The sequence below is a fragment of the Lynx rufus genome, unplaced genomic scaffold (genome assembly GCF_022079265.1).
Source record: "Lynx rufus isolate CCGP_SWC_20201006 ecotype Redwood Valley unplaced genomic scaffold, mLynRuf1.p SCAF_19, whole genome shotgun sequence".
Taxonomy (NCBI): domain Eukaryota; kingdom Metazoa; phylum Chordata; class Mammalia; order Carnivora; family Felidae; genus Lynx; species Lynx rufus.
The window spans coordinates 28800654-28806287 of record NW_025814833.1 but is presented as its reverse complement, the minus strand read 5'-3'; the positions used below and the strand labels follow the sequence as shown (position 1 = coordinate 28806287).

Sequence of the window (5634 nt, the reverse complement as noted above, 5' to 3'; positions counted from 1 at the left end):
CACGTCGGGCTCTGTGCTGACAGCTCGGAGCCTGAAGCCTGCTTCAGATTCTGTGTCTCCCTCTCTCTCTGTTCCTCCCCTGCTTGCACTCTGTCTCTCTCTCAAAAATAAAGATTAAAAAATTAAAAGAAAAAAAAAGGAAAATCAACTTTCAGTTTCCCCATCTGCAAAAAGGAAAATCATCCAGGGATGTCCCACAGTTGAAGAAGATCAAGATGAAAATGTATTATCCTTTTTCTTTTGTTCACGCCTACATTCCCGGCTTACTACGTAGTAGGGCTGAATGAATGAAGACATCAATAAGAAAAGCGAAGAAAGATCACAAGATACAACTACACTGTGACTGGAACTGCTTCACATCAATCCTATAGATTTCCATCACAGTGCAACGGAATTTAACAGATTTGATTAAGTCACAGAATTTAACAGATCTGATCAAGTTGTGGGGTGCCTGGGTGGCTCAGTCGGTTGAGTGTCCGACTTCGGCTCAGGTCATGATCTCACGGTTTGTGGGTTCGAGCCCCGCGTCGGGCTCTGTGCTGACGGCTTGGAGCCTGGAGCCCGCTTCGGATTCTGTGTCTCCCTCTCTCTCTGCCCCTCCCCCACTCGCATTCTGTCTCTCTCTGTCTCAAAAATAAACATCAAAAAAAATTAAAAAAGAAAAAAAAGATTTGATCAAGTTGAGAAACTCACTGCTCTAAAAGGAAACCCAAATGGGGCACCTGGGTGGCTCAGTCGGTTAAGTGTCCGACTCTTGGCTTCGGCTCAGGTCATGATATCACAGTTTGTGAGTTTGGGCCCCACACCGGGCTCTGCACTGACAGCACAGAGCCTGCCTGGGATTCTCTCTCTCCCTCTCTCTTATCCCTCCTCTGCTCTGTCTTTCAAAATAAATAAACTTAAAAAAATTTATTGTATTTATTTTTTTTTTAAATATGGAATGCTTCACGAATTTGTGTGCCATCCTTAGGGGCTGTGGTAATCTCTGTAATCATTCCAATTTTAGTGTATGTGCTGCTGAAGCGAGCACTAAAAAAATTTTTATTTTTTTATTAAAAAAATTTTTTAACGTTTATTCATCTTTGAGAGACAGAGAGAGACAGAGCATGAGCAGGGGAGGGGCAGAGAGATGGATACACAGAATCCGAAACAGGCTCCAGGCTCCGAGCCATCAGCGCAGAGCCCGACGCGCGGCTCGAACTCACGAACTGTGAGATCATGACCTGAGCCGAAGTCGGAGGCTCAACCGACTGAGCCACTCAGGCGCCCCTAGAAAAAATTTTAAAAGGAAACTCAAAGATGCTAAGTTTTGGTCAAATTAAAGATGTCACCGGAGTGGTTTAATATCACAAAACCACTTCAGATATGTATTCAAAAACCTTCCATTAGAATGTTTCATTTATAAGAATACACACAGCTTCCGTCAAAGTTTTCTACTGATGAAGCGTACCCAGGTTGCAGATGGCTACGGGCAACCCAAGCCCAGGTCCCCCCACCCCCAGCCAGTGTTTCTAACCAGGCTGACGGGCTATGCCCTTCTGTGGACCTCCTTCCACCATCTAGTCTCTGTTGCTGTGGGAAAACAAAGGCAAGCCGCCCTCGGGTTCCTCAGAGGACAGTGAGAGTCATAGTTCTGCTCTGGTGGGGGACGACCTAAGATTTTATTTGAAGACAGGTTTCTATCGTTAACAAATAAAAGTTTGAAAACAACCATTTTAGGTAAAGGCTATGGATGACAGCCACGGCAGGGCCCAGACCGAGCCAGCAGGGTGTGTCTCTCACAGCTGACAAATGGCCAAGGCTTTGGTCTCTGGGCCGGTCCGAAGCCCCAGGCCCTGGGGAGAGAGACCTTCCAGCTTCCATGTCATTGAGGAAACTGACAAAATTCCTAGTAAACACTTCTAAAAGTGTGTCCTTTTTTTTTTTCTTCTTTACGGTGTCAATATATGTATTTTATTTTATTTATTTATTTTTTCAACGTTTATTTATTTTTGGGACAGAGAGAGACAGAGCATGAACGGGGGAGGGGCAGAGAGAGAGGGAGACACAGAATCGGAAACAGGCTCCAGGCTCCGAGCCATCAGCCCAGAGCCCGACGCGGGGCTCGAACTCACGGACCGCGAGATCGTGACCTGGCTGAAGCCGGACGCTTAACCGACTGTGCCACCCAGGCGCCCCAATATATGTATTTTAAAATGTGTGAAGAAGGTGGCAGCAAGCAGGGATACCGGAGACAACTTTGGCTAGCTAAGTGAGCATCTGCCCTAACGGAAAGCAATGACCCTCATCGAAAGCGAGACTGAGCAGAGGCAGAGGGCGGGGGGCGGGGCATACACCAAAATGCAGCAAGCTTCTGATGGACGGAAGCGCGAATCCTGACTGGTCTGCCGCTGGCAAATGTCACCTCCCGTCCCGCAAACGTGTGCATGGCGGGGCACAGACAGCAGCAAGACTGGGGCCCCTTATGCGGGGCCTGGATGAACCCTCTCTGAGATCTGCGAAGCTGAATGTCCCGTCTCTCAGGGAGAGCACTGAGTGACCCTGAATCTTCATCACGGAGTGTATATAAGCCCTGTGGCTAAATGACGACCGAGGATGTCTGTGCAATGTGTGCTAAATGAAAGGGTTGCTCGATCTGGCTGTTCACACCGGGGCAGCCACACTCTGAACTTCGATTCTGAGCTGAAAACAACGGGCTGGCCCTCGTTGGCATAACCCAACGGAAGCCCTCTCTGGAGTTCCTACCCGAGATCTTGCACAAAGATCCCTCCCCGACAGCTGATTGGGTCAGCCCCGCCTTCTCCCGCAGTCTCCTTGCTCGATGCCAGTACTGCTCGGCGTAGCTTTCCTGCTCCCTACTGTTCACGCTGGGGCATGAGCACATCTTTATCTTCAGGCAGACCTTCTAACAGTTCTGTTGTGCTTGGCACCTTCACTTTTCATGCCCCCAAATTAAAAGCAAATGAGATTGGTTTTTCCCCTTGAAAAGCCAGTCCCCAGAAAGCTGATATTTAGGATAAGCAGGGATATTTGCTGGGTCAATTAAAATGAATCCTGTTCAGTCTACTGTACAAATAAAGCTTTTTTTTTTTTTTCCACAGTGTCAACCCCAACACCACTAATTGGAAGGCTGAAGGTCGGTGTACGAACTTGTGGCCATCAGTCAAACTTACCTCACGCTGGATGTGTGGTGACTGGGATGTATTCAGCAAGGGCTGGACACGGTGGACAACAACTTCCAACGTGCCTAATTAGGAAAAAATGAGAAGCGAGACGCAAAGTTACCTTTTCAGAAAAAAAGTTAGAAATTCCAAAAAAAAAAAAAAAAAAAAAAAAAAACCACCCAAAGCCTATTTCCTTCGAAATGCCTCACGGTAACACATTCTACTTTATATTTACAACCCTTAAAAGTTAAACCGCCAGGATGTTCCGCATACTTCCCCAGTGTCTGTTTATCCTACAACATTTGTGCCGGCACCGGGTCTAGCCCCTCATCATCAGGCTGCCTTAGCTCAAACACTCAGCATTGTTAGCACAGTGAGCTCATGGCCTATTTCAGTTTTAAATTAACATTTGGCAATCACCCGGGTAATCAAAACAAATGACTCAGTCGTTTAGAATAGATTTATTAGTTGAGCCTTTTTTTCCCTCTCTTTTAACATCTTTAGAATATTTTGCCACAGGAGGGCTCAGATCCAGGCAGAATGTAGAGCACAAGTCACCAGAGGAATATTTAGAGGTGTTTCCATGGAGACGAGGTGCCGTGTGACCACTGAAGTTATCTCCAATCAACAACAGCATCAGGATACAGGCTGGCGGGCAGGCTCATCCCTGCCCGGGGCGGAGGGCTCAGCATCACCAGGAAACAGGTGTGCTCTGTGCTGTTCCCATCACCCAAGCAGAGACAGTCCCCTGACATGCGGCCCTCCTCGAGCCTTTGCGACCTCCCCAGAGGCATCTCACTGCCTTACCCCCCCCCCCCATTCAAAGGGCTGGCTGGGAGAAAGGAGGCGTGTGAAATCCTGAAACTCATACCAAGAGCACTTTTATATCAGCTGTGAAATGTACACGAGCAAATGAAATCTGAGGGAAAGATCGCTCCCTGTGAGGAGGGTCCCCATCTGTTCTGTTCACTGCTCTATCCCCGTGCCCAGAACAGTGCCTGACTGCCACACAGGAGCCTCTCGAGAAGTATCTATGGAGTGAAGCAGGGCAAACCTAAACCATGGGTTCTAACCAGGCTCATAACTGCCCCTCTTCCGCCCCCAAGCAACCATTTCCGGGCTGATCGCCAAACAAGCAGGGGTTAGAGATTTTTTTTTAAAATATTAACGTGCTGGAAAATAAATCGCTGGTCCGGTTAGCTCAATAGGCTAATGGGTTCATCTGTTTAGAGATCTTAATGACAACTGTCACGTTCAAGACAACTCTTCCGAACTCAAAATGGACAAGTGTGCTGACTACAGGGACAGACAGGTTCTTGTCTGCCAGATCAAAAGCCCGGAGGAGGGGACTCTGTGCCAGCAGCGAAGAGCTAGCTTTCAAAGGCAAACGTCTGAAAGTGACAGACTTCAAAGAAACACCTTCTCGTCCTCTTCCCACCTCTATTTAACTAGAGCTAATATTTTCACATTCTGCCCTATGAATACATATTACTGGTTTCATGTTACGTCTCGTTTGTTCCACAGAACTTAAAGTGTCTTTGTCTGGGTGGCAGGGACGGAAATCCCGCCTTTCTTTCCTCACAGTACTTAGCACAGCACGTATACATAAAAGGTTTCGCCCGGTCTCTTTTCCCACTACCCACAACCCATTCACACGGAACTCACTGTTTCTAGAAGGTGCCACACCCTGGCATGCAACCGTGGTGAGAATGCGGCACGGCACAGATGTTCACAGCAAGAGTCAGACTGCCTGGGTTCGAACACCGGCCCTGCCTTATGTCAGCTGAGCCTCACAATGGTAAGCGACTTCACAGACAGGCTGTGAGGTGACAAGGGGGCGGCGCAAACAGAGCACTTCACAGTGCCCCACATGCAGCAGGTACTCGCCAGATGGGAGAGAGAGACAGTGATCACCATTTACTCCAGCAGGCGCAGAGTGTGAGTGTTCTCACACTCGGAGGAGGAGCTCACGTGCTGCCACAAAACTCTGGCACCAAACACACCCGTTTAGATTCAATCCAGCTTAACCTTCAAACCTGAATCCGCCACACGCTAGCCTTAACGTGCTATTTCACTTCGCTCCCCCTTCTGGAAATCATTTTTCCCGGAGATGGGGTTCAGTACATACCGGGCTCTACTTGAAGGAATCAGTTCTGTACTCAAAGAACCGGGATCGCAGCCCCCTTAACACCCCAACCCTGCCAGTGCCTTCGGTGCCTTCCCTGTCTGCTCCCCACCTCTACGAGTTCAGACTTCAAGGGGCTGGGGCGGAGGGGCAAGAGGCTGGTCTTCTAGTAACCAAAACCAAGACCCCTGGGGCTCTCCTTTTCGTAGGAAACCCTTGCATGTCATGTCCCCAGACACCCTCCAGAGGGCAGAAGAGAGAAAGGCCCAAAGGCTGAGCGGGCGGAGCTCACATAGGGGGGTCCGACCCGGGGCCCCGCCAAGGTCAGCTCCACAGTTCATGCTT

General features: G+C 48.8%; 1 pseudogene; it reads right to left on the bottom strand.

The window, feature by feature from the left end:
- Positions 1 to 929: 929 nt before the first annotated feature.
- On the bottom strand, positions 930 to 1030 carry LOC124514085 (uncharacterized; annotated as a pseudogene).
- Between the last annotated feature and the right edge of the window lie 4604 nt (positions 1031 to 5634).